At 37.9% G+C, this 7,336-nt stretch overlaps 1 non-coding gene across 1 annotated transcript; it reads right to left on the bottom strand.

Annotated features, from left to right (window-relative positions):
* Positions 1-1,639: 1,639 nt before the first annotated feature.
* On the bottom strand, positions 1,640-1,746 carry LOC141675454 (small nucleolar RNA R71). The gene has a single exon (XR_012556106.1). It is a non-coding gene; the product is annotated as a small nucleolar RNA R71 (small nucleolar RNA).
* Between the last annotated feature and the right edge of the window lie 5,590 nt (positions 1,747-7,336).

The raw sequence follows: 7,336 nt of genomic DNA, 5'->3' as shown, positions 1-7,336 counted from the left end.
AAAGATCTTTTGACACAATTCAACAAAGGCGAAGATGATCTAGTTTATTCTTGTGAATCTTTGTTTTCAGTTGTAATTTGGATGCTTGTTTCTTGTTTGTTTGAACCTATATTCTTGTGTGTACTTTGGTTTATTTATTCGTATAAAGACTACGTTCGTTATATCATGTTTTCATTGGAACCCACGTTGGCGATGAGTTCGATTATGGGCTAATCGTTATCGTGGGGTTCTAGCGGATTTATTTATGGATTTCCTTAGTTAATCTATTTGATGTCTTAGTGTGTGGTGATTGTATGATATCCTAGTTATGGTTATGCTTATTCATCTTATGAGTGTCGCGAACTTATAAGATAGTGTGTTAATTCTTAATGAAGCGAAAGTGAATTTAAGGATTTAGAACTTGACATGCTAGCATAGGTTCATGTATTATTATGCATGATTTGTAGGTAATTTTACCCATCTTACTTGCCCTATGTAATCAAGATAGATAACTTGTGCATAAAACCGTTATGTTGTCAAATTCTATAGACATATAGGGTCTCAATATAATTGGTGCCTATTCAGCTTCTATCCCTTTTGTGGATGTCTGGTAGAATGGTACTCGTCCAACGAAAGTTGGCGTTTATCAGTTTCCTGTTGTCTGATTAGTGTCATCACCATTGCATGCTAAGGTTGAGAATAATAAAGCTATTGAATGAAGTACTTAATGAAGTTAGAATCCCATGTTGTCATATATATTAAACCAGACTATTTTATTCTCGTAGTATAATAATTAGTTAATTCATAGTTATACTCAACCTCACTTTATTATCGTCTTAGCATTGAATAATAACCATACATTGTTGCTTAGGTGCGTAATTTAGATAGTTAACCAATACAGTCTCTATGGGATCGAAATTGATTTATATCTTATACTACTTGCGAACTCGTATACTTGCGTGTAATATTAGCGCGTGTTTAGCGACTAACAAGTTTTTGGCGCCGCTGCCGGGGACTGCAGTGTTAATTACTAGTTTATGTGCTTTGCATCAGTGGTCGTTAAAGTTCATTGACTCGAACATTGTTACCTATTTGTTTCCTTATTTTATTTCAGGTGATCTAGCGAAGGTGTATGCATACGCATTCGCGTACTCACAAGAGAACACTGGATAAAGCCGAGGAAGAACTTGTGGTAATTCGTAGGGAAGTTTTTGAGGAAGAAAAGAAGGTAGAAGAAGAAGAGAACGTTGAAGAGCCAATTGTAGTAGCTACGGGTGATCAAATAGAGAATCTGAAGGCTTTGATGGACTATTCTAAGACTAAGATTAATGACATTCAGTCTAGCATCATTAGACCAGGCATCACGGCTAACACTTTTCAGATCAAGTCAAGCACGATCCAGATGATACAAAACTCAGTTCAGTTTGGGGGTTCTCCTACCGAAGACCCCGATATGCACATCAGGGATTTCATCGAGATCTGCGACACTTTCAATTTTAATGGTATGACTGAAGATGCTATCAAGCTGCGACTCTTCCCGTTCTCTTTGAGGGACAAAACTAAGTGCTGGTTACACTCTCTACCAGAAGGGTCTATCACAACTTGGGAAGATCTTGCTCAAAAGTTTCTCACTAAATTTTTTCCCATGGCGAAGACTGTATCAATCAGGAATGCTCTTACCCAGTTCGCGCAGCAAACTGGAGAATCGCTGTGTGAGGCTTGGGATCGATATAAGGAGATGCTAAGGAAGTGCCCACACCATGACATGCCTGATTGGATGATTATCAACTGTTTCTACAATGGATTGGGTCCTACTTCTAGGCCCATACTTGATGCTGCATCAGGAGGAGCCTTGTGGGCTAAGAGCTACGATGAAGCTTATGAACTTATTGAACTGATGGCTTCTAATGAGTACTAGAATCCTACCCAGAGGTTGACTCAGGGAAAAATTGCAGAAATTCTGGAGTTGGATGCATCAACTTCTATCGCTACCCAACTTAAGGCGTTGACAATGAAGGTGGACACTATGGCTAATTATGGAGTTAATCAAATCACTAGTGTCTGTAAGCTTTGTGCTGGTGCCCATGAGACTAATCAGTGCGCAATTTCTAATGAATCAGCTCAATTCGTGAGCAACTTCCAGCGATCGCAGCAACCTGTGCCAGCCACCTATCATCCAAACAACCACAATCATCCTAATTTCAGTTAAAGGAATGCTCAGAATGCGGTTCAACAGCCTTATCAGCAGTATCCAGCTAAGCAGTACAACCCCTCTGGTTTTCAGCAACCGCAGTATGCACCGAAACAACAACTCCAGCTGCAGCAAGCTAATGAAAAATCTGAATTAGAGGAGTTGAAGCTTATGTGCAAGAGCCAAGCTGTTTCTATCAAGACCTTGGAAAATCAAATTGGGCAAATTGCCAATGCCTTGCTAAATCATCAACCTGGTACACTATCTAGTGACATTGAAGTACCAGGGAAGAAGGAAGCTAAAGAGCAAGTAAAGGCAATCACTTTGAGGTCTGGAAGGGTTGCTAATCCCGAACAAACTCAAGAGTTGACTGAAAAAGCTGGAGCTGGGAAAGAATTAGAGCAGCAGGATGAAGAAGTGGAACCAAGGAAGACTACTGTTGAGCACACTCTACCTAAGGGTAATACAGGGGAGAAACAGATCTATCCTCCATCGCTTTTTCCTAAGAGGCTGCAGAAGAAAAAGCTGGACAAGCAATTCGAGAAGTTTCTGGAGGTGTTCACGAAACTTCATATCAACATACCTTTTGCTGAGGATCTCGAGCAGATGCCTAGTTATGCAAAGTTTATGAAAGGTATTCTCTCTTGGAAAGTGAAGCTAGATGATTTATAGACTGTCTCTCTCACGGAGGAATGCAGTGTTGTGCTGCAGCAGAAGTTGCCTCCAAAGCTTAAGGATCCAGGAAGCTTTACTATTCCATGTACTATTGGGAAAATGTCTTTTGATAGATGCTTATATGACTTGGGAGCTAGCATCAATCTGATGCCTTATTCAATCTTCAAGCAATTGGACTTACCTGATCCCAAACCAACTTACATGACCTTGCAGTTGGCCGACCGTTCTATTACATATCCAAGAGGTATTGTGGAGGATGTCTTGGTCAAGGTGGATAAACTCATCTTCCCTGCTGATTTCGTCATTCTTGATTTCGAGGAGGATAAGAAAATTCCCATAATCTTGGGAAGGCCTTTCTTGGCAACTGGCCGAACCTTGATTGATGTGTAAAAGGGTGAGCTTACAATGCGAGTGTGGGATCAGGATGTAACTTTTAATATGTTCAATGCTACAAAATTTCCTAATGATAATGAGGAGTGCTTAAAAGTCAAGTTGGTCGATTCGGTGGTCACATCGGAACTTGATCAATTGCTAAGGTCTGATGCCTTAGAAAAAGCCTTATTGGGAAATTCGGATATCAAAGATGACGAAGGTGATGAGCAACTGCAGTATTTGAATGCTTCTCCCTGGAAAAGGAAGATCGGTATGCCTTTTAAATCTCTTGGAAGTGAATAATTGAATAAAGCTCCTAAACGCCTCAAGCCTTCTATCGAGGAAGCTCCCACTCTTGAGCTTAAATCTTTACCCGAACATTTGAGGTATGCTTTTCTAGGTGATGCATCTACTCTGCATGTTATTATTGCATCTGACCTTTCAGGTAGCGATGAGGAAAAGCTTTTGAGAATTCTAAGAGAGTTCAAATCGGCAATTGGATGGACTATAGCAGATATCAAGCGAATCAGCCCTTCTTACTGTATGCATAAAATTCTGCTAGAAGAAGGTAGCAAGCCTACAGTCGAGCAGCAAAGAAGACTTAATCCAATAATGAAGGAAGTAATGAAGAAGGAAATTCTATAGTGGCTAGATGCAGGGATCATCTACCCTATCTCTGACAGCTCATGGGTAAGCCCGGTTCAATGTGTGCCAAAAAAAGGTGGTATCACTGTGGTAGCAAATGAGAAGAATGAGCTAATCCCTACACGAACATTTACAGGCTGGAGAGTTTGTATGGACTACAGAAACCTAAACAAGGCCACTAGAAAGGACCATTTTCCATTGCCCTTCATTGATCAAATGCTTGACAGGTTAGGTGGTCATGAATATTATTGTCTTCTGGACGGCTATTCAGGTTACAATCAGATTTGTATCGCTTCGGAAGATCAGGAGAAGACTACCTTCACTTATCCATTTGGTACTTTCGCCTTCAGATGAGTTTCTTTTGGTCTGTGTGGTGCACCAGCCACATTTCAGAGATGTATGATGGCCATCTTTTCTGACATGGTTGGCCAGAATATAGAAGTGTTCATGGATGATTTCTCGGTCTTTGGCGATTCTTTTGACGAATGCTTGCAGAACCTTGGACACGTCCTTAAGAGATGTGTTGAGACCAATCTGGTTCTCAATTGGGAGAAATTTCACTTCATGGTGCGTCAGGGCATCATTCTAGGGCACAAAGTTTCTAGTAAGGGTCTTGAGGTGGATAAGGCCAAGGTAGGGGTCATTGAGAATCTTCCCCCACCTATTTCTGTCAAGGGAATTCGCAGTTTTCTTAGTCATGCGGGTTTCTATAGGCGTTTCATCAAAGACTTCTCAAAAATTTGAAAGCCATTGTGCAGTTTATTAGAGAAAGATGTTCCTTTTAAATTTGATGACGAGTGCCTTGCAGCTTTTGAGACATTGAAGAAGAGTCTAATTACGGCACCAGTCATAACTGCACCCGATTGGAATGAACCTTTTGAGATGATGTGTGATGCAAGTGATTATGCAGTTGGGGCAGTTCTTGGGCAGATGAAGAACAACATTTTTCATGTGGTCTACTATGCTAGTAAGACCCTCAACGGTGCTCAACTAAATTACACTACTACTGTAACGTTTGTAAATATTATGATATTATAAAATCTATGATGTGGCATTACTGTGCATTATTGTGAGTACATAAGTTTCTAAATATTGCTTTCTAGTGATTATGTGAATTAAGTAGAAAGGAATATATTTTCTTTCGTGAATATTCAAATCTTCGTACAAATATTTAAATACGGAAATTCTGTGCTTAGATGATTAGAGAAATTGGTATAATGCTAGATTATATTTTAAAACTTTATTTGCATTAAAATCTAATTAAATTGTATTTTTATGTGGCTTCTTATAGAAGTATTATTATAAAGGAAATTCTTTTAAATATTATTTTTATTCAAATTTCTTGAAAATACTCTTATAAAACTTATAAAATCTTAAAATAATTTGTGGTATAATTTTTTTGATTTATGGAATTGTACTTTATTTATTAAAATTCATTCTTTTAAGCATATTTTAATTCTAAAAAAGTTATTACTAGATTACTAATGACTCTTGCATGCAAAATCCCTTATAATAGGGACCAAGGATAGGACCGTCATTTCCAACCTCACTAACTCACTTTAACCAAGCAAAGTAATCATCTACCCTTGCATGCAAAATGGCTTAAGCTTGTAGGAAGGGCATAGAGGTCATTTCTCAATTCCACTACCACTTTAACAAATCAAAAACCAAAAACACAAGATTGCTCTCTCATTTTGCACACAACTTCACTCTATCCCCTCTCCTTTCTCTCCATTCGGCCGAAGCTACCCCCTCCCCCTCTTCTTTTATTTTTTTTATTTTCTCAAACACTTTGATCAAGGAGCTAATTCACTCATATTCCCACATTTATACTTGGAAAATTTGGCTAATAAAAGGTATATTTTATTATGTGTTGATGTGTTCTTGTAGCCAAGATTTATGCCTTGAATTCTCATGGATTTAAGGACTAAAATCATAAGGGCTTAAAGATATGGACTTGATATGGTCTTGGAGAAGTATTTTTACTTCAACTTTCTAATTCATAATCTTGTTCATAGCATATGGCAATGATTTATTAAAAGAGCCGAATGTATATGGATTGTTCTTTAGAAATTTCTATGAAAATGACTTTGTATGTTGCTTATAAAACATTTTTGCTTGTAAAAATGATGAATTATAATGTTTAAACTCTTGAATGCTATGTTTGTTTTCAAGTATATTAAGTTTTAAGACTTGCATGTTAGTTATAGCCCTTGCATGATGAAATTAACCCTGGCATGTTGATTTACAAGCAATTTTAGACTAGAAAACCATACTTGCTTGCTATAAGCTTTGATACTTGATTTTTATGAGGTGCATGCCACAAATTATGAGTTAAATTGATAGTTTAAATATGTCATGATTAAAAGAGATTAAAATCAGTAGGTATCAAGTGCTTAACCTAAGTGTATAATTCGAATTATACTTAGAACTTAGATATATGAAGTTGTCTAGCTAGTTGCCTCTCTTGACCCCTTGATAATTGGTAATAATGGTAAATAAAATGAAAGCCAACCTTGTGCAATATAGGTCAGTAGGTGTTAGCATGATATTAGGCTTGATTTTTGGTTTGTTCATTGGTTTTGGTGGTTGAGAAGGGAGTTAAGGTGGAAGGGATGCATTAGTCCTATTTTGACAGAATTTACCACTAGAAGTTTAGGTCATTTTAGGTATGTATTCTTGAGGCCTTGTTAGACCCAAGTTCAATGGAGTTAGGAATTGGTATGTACGTGAGTCCAGAAGTTTTATATTGGAAAACATCATGCATTTGGTTAGGTGCACAAGCACAAAACCGAGAGGAACTCAGAACAGGGCAGATTTGGTACAAGTCCATATTTGCCCCATTATAACCATGTTTTAGGATATACATTCATTGGAAATTAGTTTATAATAGTATAATGAAGTATTAGGAAGCTTAAAAAGTCATTAAAATTAATAATTGAACAATTTAAGTGAGTTTTAAGTTGGTAAAAACAAGGCAGATTGGTAAGCAGGGAAGGCAGATTTGTGTCAACTTCTACTTAAGGCCTAGGAAGGCCTGAGTGAGGTTTTTGAGTCATTATAACTTTGAGAGTTAGTTTAGAGTCTTAGGAACCTCAGAGAGTTGGTTTGGGGTAAAGACCCAAGTTGGAGATACCCCATTTCCACAAAAACACCCGAGAGTCACCACAAGAGTTGCATTAGGAAACCTATGAGGAGTGCATTGTGTTTAAGTGCCTTATGAGTGAGGCCTTGATGTCAAGTTAAGTTTGGGAGTTGCATTATGTCATAAGAGTCTTTAGAAATAATAACTAAGTAAAGGCCCAAGGTAGAAATGTATATTTGTGCCGAGGCACACAAGTAGTGCCAAGGCGTGCATCCGGGAAAAGTTTAGAATATGCATTAGTTTTGTGAGTCATTGTGAGTAAGGCCTACGTGTGCCTTACTATTTTTGGGATAAGTTGAGGTCTGTAAAAGAAGAGTAATAGTATTAAT

Source organism: Apium graveolens, chromosome 7 (genome assembly GCF_009905375.1).
Source record: "Apium graveolens cultivar Ventura chromosome 7, ASM990537v1, whole genome shotgun sequence".
Classification (NCBI taxonomy): Eukaryota; Viridiplantae; Streptophyta; class Magnoliopsida; order Apiales; family Apiaceae; genus Apium; species Apium graveolens.
Note: the sequence above shows the minus strand (reverse complement) of the source record. Positions and strands in the feature narration are given on the sequence as shown.